The sequence below is a fragment of the Euprymna scolopes genome, chromosome 17 (genome assembly GCF_053919585.1).
Source record: "Euprymna scolopes isolate OS-2025 chromosome 17, ASM5391958v1, whole genome shotgun sequence".
In the NCBI taxonomy this organism is placed as follows: Eukaryota; Metazoa; Mollusca; class Cephalopoda; order Sepiida; family Sepiolidae; genus Euprymna; species Euprymna scolopes.
In genome coordinates, this window is record NC_136498.1 from 50,880,646 (window position 1) to 50,887,280 (window position 6,635).

Sequence of the window (6,635 nt, forward strand, 5' to 3'; positions counted from 1 at the left end):
ACGATAAAGCAGAGACAGGCTCACAACAGAATTTGTACTAATTTTAACATGACCTAAGTAAGTAATAATGTTTTCACCTGAAATGCAGAGATTTAGAGGTTCAGTAAACAACAAAAGCACTACATGATTTTATTTATTTCGATATATTAATGTATAATTAGAATGGGTTTGCATTTTCAGCGACACCAATTGTGTTTAACTTTCCTTTTAAGGGGATGCCAACCAAGATGATGACGGTCACAGCAAATTATGGCATTAATATATAGACGATATTGCGTGCATGGGATCATTTAGTATATTGTCTCATTCTAACATTTTAAAAACAACTCTTATTATCTTTGTTAATAAAGGAGGTTAGTAGCAGAAAGAGTCCATGAGTATGGACGAAGATAAAAGGTTAGGAAGTCTTGCTCGAGTAGAAAAGTTCATGCAGGTGTACCGCATTGAAGTCATAGTCCAGCAGTGTCCATGCTCGATTATTTATCTCCTTGTCGAAGTCAAACACAAGCGAAAGACCCAGATGAGTTCTGCTGTGCTCCAAGAGAGAAGCTTGGGATTGATTTGAGCGACGTGAAGTGTGTGGTCAGTACCAAGAGCCAGAAAGAAAAGAAGTACTTGCCATTCATTTAAGTCTTTTTATAAACTCTGTCACGTGCTCAGTTCACCTAAGAGATGGCTTCTGATTGGGTAAGCCCAAAAATTAATTGAATGCCTACCTCGATCAGCACTGAGCTTCTAAACTAGACCTATTCAAATTAATAAATCGCAGTGTCACTGCTTTATATAATCCAAGGTTGTTCTTCTGTACGTATATATATATATATATATATATATATATATATATATAGTATGAATAAATTAAAAGTAGAATATATTTTCTCATTATAAATGTTAAGCGCGAATGCAGACAGCACAATGTTATTAGTATGATTAATTTAAAAATAATTTATTTAAAAAATTATATGTTCACTGATTATATACAGGGTGGAACGATAAAAGTGTCGCCCTAAAGAAAACAACACTACAGATTATTTTTAAAACTTTTATTGAAAAAATCAATTCATGTAACTTGATTATGTAGTAGAGTTGACATCTATTCAATGTGAGAGACGCTCAAAGGTACAAAAATAAAAATTGTCCCAGTCGTGAAGGATTTCTCCTCCACCGAAAGAGAACAAGAAATGGAAGTGCAGCATCCGAAGAACAGATGCTGCACTTTGATCTTGACCAAAAGGCCAAGAGTAGCGGTGAGCCCGAACAACGGGCGTGGAAAAAGAAAGGGAAAAAAGGCAGTTGTAAACGACGAAAGGAAGAAAAAGTAAAGACAGAAAAGAAGATAAGATCATAGCTTATGGCGGGAGAACGTGATAACGTTAAATTGGCCATGACAGCCCGGCGCCGCTCGCTGAGCCCGTGGGTGGCGAGGATACCAATGAAATTCCGATGTACAAAGCGATCAGTGTCGACTGCCTCTGGACGATAAGTGACCCCTATTGAAAAGACACGTGGCCTTTGTGGAATCGGATTCAGCTGTTTTTATGTTCTCTCAAAAATAATTAGGTAAGACATTTCTGTTTTTACGACCTGTCAAGTTCCATTAGGCCCGCGCCGGCCGAAATTGAGAACGCCCGAATGCCAACAGAGGAAGAAAGACAGCTCCTTTTTTGGGTATAGGCCGCCTGGCGAAGATTTGACGGACAGCGAGCCCTTAATTCTGATTGGCCAACGACCCGAAACGGGAAGAGACCCAGTCCACGCCCCCACAATATAAGCAGCGAGCCTTGAGAGACTGACAGACAGAGAGAGTTTTGCTTCCTTGGGTCCGACGAGCGAAGATTCCCCCATCGATTGACCCTGTCACGTAGATAATTGAGTTTTTTGTCGGAGAGAGAAGAGAAAACCTCGCAGTTAACAAGTGGCCAGTCCCTAACTAAACAGCTAACTACGATTGTACCCATGATTGAAATACAAGGAATTTTAAACAAAAGGAAATCACTCTTGACTTGGTCTTTTTAATTGTTTTGCATGACAAGTCTGTTTCAGGAAACCGGCCGTTGACATCCTCGCCGAGGAAACACCAGAACCGACAACCGGGGTCATTCCACCACTGGACGACGCGCGGGTGACGTACGTGTCACAAATGTAGCTGCCTACGGCCTCAATATGGGTTCGAAACTAGGAGCATGCCTTTTGCGGGAGCTCAGCGAATACTCAATGGATGTCAGAGACCAGGCTGGTTTTGGTGTTGTGGGAGGTCATGTTGGTGATGTTCTCGATGTATGACTAAACGAAGTAGTTTAGGTCGGGGAAGGAGGGGAGGCAGTGAGAGAAGGGTACAAATTTATAGTACTCCTTCTAAAGTCAAGCCTGAGTCTCTTTGAATTTGTGAGCTGGTGCCGAGTCCTGCTGTCACACCTAGGGTCTGCCAGTGGCCACCTGATTGCACCAGGGGATCATCACTCTTCAGCACAACCAGGTACACTTTGGTGTTGACTTTTAAGCTGATTTCGAAGATGTGAGGTGGCATGATGTGGCCCTCACTTGAAACCACACCAAAGACCATAACCATGGTCGGAAACTTCATTGAAGTATGCCTCCAGCATTGAACTGCCCAGATTTGCATTTTGAGGGTGCTAGCAATGGTCAATGTAGAGAGTATGAATTGTACAGCGGTGCATCTCCGATCTCGCTCATTGAACATTGTGTTATTGTCAGACATGATAGAAGGCTCCTATCGCTCTTGGGATTTGTACACAACTAGCCAACTAGTAGCAGGTCTGTAACAAAAAAATAAAATAAAACGGAAATGGAATCATGTTGTCTTTTCTAGTACGACAATTTGATCGTTCCACCCTGTATGTTTATAAATTTTTGAAAAAATGCCTAAGAACTAAAAAAAAAAAACTAAAAAAAAATTATGGTTTTGTTTTCCACAATATTAGCGCCATTTGATTCTGGAAGTTTACATGCAATTATTTCCCTTGAAAATTAAATGCTAAAAATGTTTTGTTTTTATTAAAATCTCTCTAACTATATTAATAACTAGCATTTCAGCCCAGCATTGCCCAAGTGTTTGGAGGTGTGTGTTGAGCAAAAAAAAAAATAAGTGGTAGTAGGAAATCAGGCTGGAACCCTTACCGCGAAGGAGGAAAAGAAGGGGAACAAACATAACGCTTTGCTGTTACGACTACCAAACCGGAAGTGATGTAGGTTTAAATGAAGGCTAGACAATCGAAAAGAGGGGATGACTTTAAAAATATCGGGCAAAAAAGTGACCCCTCCCTGTAGAAAAGTTGAGGGTGAAGAAATTAATGTTTTTAGTAAATTTTTCAGTATTTGTCGTCTGAAGGGACGAGCTTAAAAACAATACTGATCTTGTGAAAATCCGTCGCCTCTGTCGAAAGTTTTAGGCAGACATGCTAACATACATACATTTATATATTGGTAGCTCAAATTTTCGATCCAAACCGATTAGAAAGCTTGCCCTATCTCTGAATATCCTTTATGTAAAATTTCAAATGTTTAGACCAGAAATTGTCTGAGTAATTTGGTAGAGACCGCAGCTGTCAATTTTTTTTTAACTTTGACCCCTTAACATTTATTATTTTGGGTTCAAATCAAGTTATTAAGTTAGATCCATGTTCAAGGAATCTATATCTAAAATTTCAAGTGTTTAGACCCAACATTGTCGGAGGAGTTTGGTAGAGTTCTCAAAGGTCAAACTGTTGAACTTTGACCCCTTAACAGCCAAATTTCTGGCCGAACCCGATTACATAGATTTTCCCAAATCTCAGTACCCTGTATATCAAATTTCAAGTCTGTAGACTAAAAATTGAGAGAGTTATTGCGTAGTGTCAGCTGACTTCCACTGGTACCATGTAACTCAGTGCTAGCTGCCTCATGGTCGGGTCGTCAGCAACTAAACCGGCTCCCCCGCCCGGGGTAACCTGGGTGAGGAGGGTGTGGGGACACCCAGCAGGACCAAAAGCAAGACCTATCAAAGGTCAGATGAGCTTCTTATGAGCCAACGGCCATCTCCTGCAACCAGAGTCGGTACCAACGTATCTTGGAAATGCTGTGTTCTGAGTACCCTACTGTATGGAGCAGAGACTTGGACCACGTATGCTCGTCACGAGAAAAGACTGAATGTCTTCCATCTCCGATGCTTGTGACATGGGCATCAATTGGTGGGATAGAATCACCAACAAAGAGGTGCTAAGACGTGTCGGCAGCTGCTCCTTGTTTCAGACACTCAAGATACGATGATCGCGCTGGCTTGGACACCTGCGCAGAATGCCCGATGGCCGTCTCCCGAAGGATATTCTCTACAGCGAACTGGCAAATGGATCAAGAAGCCGCGTTCGCCCGGTGCTGCGCTTTAAAGACGTGGCCAAACGGGATCTGATCACTCTTGGTATCAATGTGAATGTGTGGGAGGAGCTAACTGAAGATAGATCAGAGAAGACAAAACTAGTGACTACGTTTACTGTTGCTTGCATTAATCTTTCATAGATTGCTTGCCATTATTGTTATTGCGTAGGGAAATGTACAGACAGACACGTTCACTTTTATAGATATACTAGCATGGGTGACCGGCGTTGCCCGGGTGTTTGGAGGTGTATGGTGAGCAAAAAAAAAAAGTCCATTTTTTAAACTTTGACCCCTTAACATTTATTGTTTTTGGGCTCAAATCAAGTTATTAAGTTAGATCTATGTCCAAGGACCTATATCTAAAATTTCAAGTGTTTAGACCCAAAATTGTTGGAGTTTGGTAGAGTTCTCAAAGGTCAAATCGTTGAACTTTGACCCCTTAACAGACAAATTTCTGGCCGAAAACCGATCACAGATTTCCCCAAATCTCAGTATCCTGTATATCAAATTTCGAGTCTGTAGACTTTAAATTGACAGTTATTGCATAGGGAAATGTACACAGACAGACACGTTCCCTTTTATAAATATATAGATAGATTATAATAAAAGTATGATAGATGATATACATAAAATTATTCATCTTGCACATTTAAAAAACAACAAAAACATGACAATATAAATGTGTCTTTCTTTCAAAGACATCAAAATATTTAGAAAAAATAATAAAACGACTGATTTGTATTATTTGGATTCTTCAGACTACTATTCTGTTCTTGTATGTTATTGGCACAGCGTTTCAGTCAATGTTACCTTTAACCTTATTCAGATAAATCTTTCTGTTGAACTCCGGAATCAGCACAGAATTTCAAACAGGACCCTTTATTTAATCCACGAGGGTAGAATGCTCTCATTCGTCAGCTATGGCTGGGTCAAAGTCTTAAGTAATTCATTATTATGAATCCCACCCGCACTGAGTATCACTTACAACTGAATTTTACCAAATACTTTTATCCACTATGACATGGGTTTTGATAAAAGATTCCTTAGTTCGACAAGATACACCTGAAGAAGGTCAGAGGTTACATCAGGTGAAACGTTGTGAGAATAACGCTCAAGATGAGAATAGTAGTCCAAATGATTCAAATAATATAGATTATCAATCCTCATCTCAAAAATTCAGAAACTTAAGACTGATTCGTTTGGATCAAAGTTTATTCAGACATGTACAAGAGTTAAAAATAAAATTATTGATAATATAAAACAAAAACAAAAATGTGAGAATGTTGTTAAATAGATGCCGTATACATTGCATGATGTCTATCTGCATGCAAGGCATTTGAAGTGTTGGGAAGGCAGAAATTAATAATAAAAGTAAGAGGAGACAGAGGAAGGAGTAAAAAAAAAAAAAAAAAAAAACAAGAGTAATAGTCAAGATTGTGTGCCTTTTTTGACTTCCAGTTTCTGCTGTCCATTTGGCTGGATAATTAAACATGGTCAAACGGACAAGAAAGCCATTCTTAATACGTGGAAAGGAGTTGGGTTTTTTAATGTTATCCGAGAAGGAGATAAGCATTAATCAGAAGGGACTATAGCTTGTTCGTCACTGTCATCACATCTGTGGACCAGAAATCAAAAAGAGCCGACAATCTTGATTATAACCAACAAAGGCTGTAGTGAATAAGTCGAGCTTAAACCGGCTGTAAGATTAGAAAACTGCAGAACAATAATATTCAGAAGCAACAGACCGCGATAAAATGAAAAAAAAAATAATAATAATAATTAAGAAAATGAATGAAAACAACAAGGAAAGCAGTTTGATTCTGATTCCAAATTGATGATTCCTTTGGATGTATTGGGTTTCAGTTTTGCACAAGAAAAAGAATACAAAGCATGTGATAGCAGGAAGATGGGTGACATCAGTTGGGGATGAGAGAGGGCACAAGTGAGTGTATGGATGGATGATTCAATGGATGGATGAATGGTGTTAAAAAAAAAAAAAAAAAAAAAACTTTTTTCTTTTTTTCAAAATGGTGGCATTCAATCAGAGACAGAATGAGAGTGTGAAAAATGAAAATTTACAGCAAAGTTCCCAAATCTCGTTGCTCCCCCAACAATGGAATCCAAACAGAGCAGTCCCAATTTACTTGCCTCTTCTTGAGGACCAAGTTAGACACAGGATCAGTTTTTAATGTGGGGAAAATCCAGCTCCCCAAAAAGGACCACTCTGAGTTGGGATAAAAATTAAAATTGCCTCAGTCTAGAAG

The 6,635-nt window shown here is 39.2% G+C and overlaps 1 protein-coding gene across 2 annotated transcripts in view; it reads left to right on the plus strand.

Moving 5' to 3' along the window:
- Positions 1 to 5,790, plus strand: part of LOC145296753 (E3 SUMO-protein ligase ZNF451-like) — a 66,507-nt gene extending 60,717 nt beyond the window's left edge. For both annotated transcript variants that reach the window (XM_080142790.1, XM_080142791.1), the window contains exon 4: positions 1 to 5,790. This exon is cut by the window's left edge and continues 741 nt beyond it. The gene's annotated coding sequence lies outside the window, so the exon portion shown is untranslated.
- The last annotated feature ends 845 nt before the right edge of the window (positions 5,791 to 6,635 follow it).